The sequence below is a fragment of the Morone saxatilis genome, unplaced genomic scaffold (genome assembly GCF_004916995.1).
Source record: "Morone saxatilis isolate NCDOM2014 unplaced genomic scaffold, NCSU_SB_2.0 Contig4, whole genome shotgun sequence".
In the NCBI taxonomy this organism is placed as follows: Eukaryota; Metazoa; Chordata; class Actinopteri; family Moronidae; genus Morone; species Morone saxatilis.
This window is the reverse complement of record NW_023339984.1, coordinates 13,367,162-13,367,857: the sequence shown is the minus strand read 5'-3', so window position 1 is coordinate 13,367,857 and position 696 is coordinate 13,367,162.

Below are 696 nucleotides of genomic sequence, written 5' to 3'. Positions count from 1 at the left end.
CAAGCAGTGGAGGAGGAAATACAACAAGAGGAGGAGCGCCTTAGACAGTCATCAGGAAACATGTCAGAGGAAGAGATCAGAAAGCAGGCTAAGGTCAAAGTATCCAAAATGATTTGGATCAGACTGGCAGGTATTACAACAGGTGCATTGTTAGGAGCTTTGTGTGGTGTAGTAGTGGTTGGAGCAGTATGTGCTGCAGTTGCAGTAAAATGTAAATATCTAGTCAGATTAGCAATATCAGGAGCAGCAGTGGCAGGAGGAGCAGCTGTAGTGACAGGAGGAGCAGCAGCAGTGGCAGAAGGAACAGCTGTAGTGGCAGGAGGAACAGCAGCAGTGGCAGAAGGAGCAGCTGCAGTGGCAGGAGGAACAGCTGCAGGAGGAACAGCAGCAGTGGCAGGAGGAACAGCAGCAGTGGTGGTAGTAGGAACAGTTGCAGCAATAGGAGGTGTATTAGGGGGCATGAGAGGATTTGAAGCAGCTGAAGGAGCAGACACACCATTGGAAGCTATAAAGAGGGCAGCAGTGGCTGTCAAGGATGATGCCAAGTCTGTCTATGATGCAGCAAATGATGCTTTTGACAAAATGTCCATATCAAAGTCAAAACAGAGTTAAGACATATAGGAAGAAATATGACTGTTGACAAAGGATCAAACCACAGCGTCTGTTTGATGAGTTGTTTAGTGCACTTACTCTAAA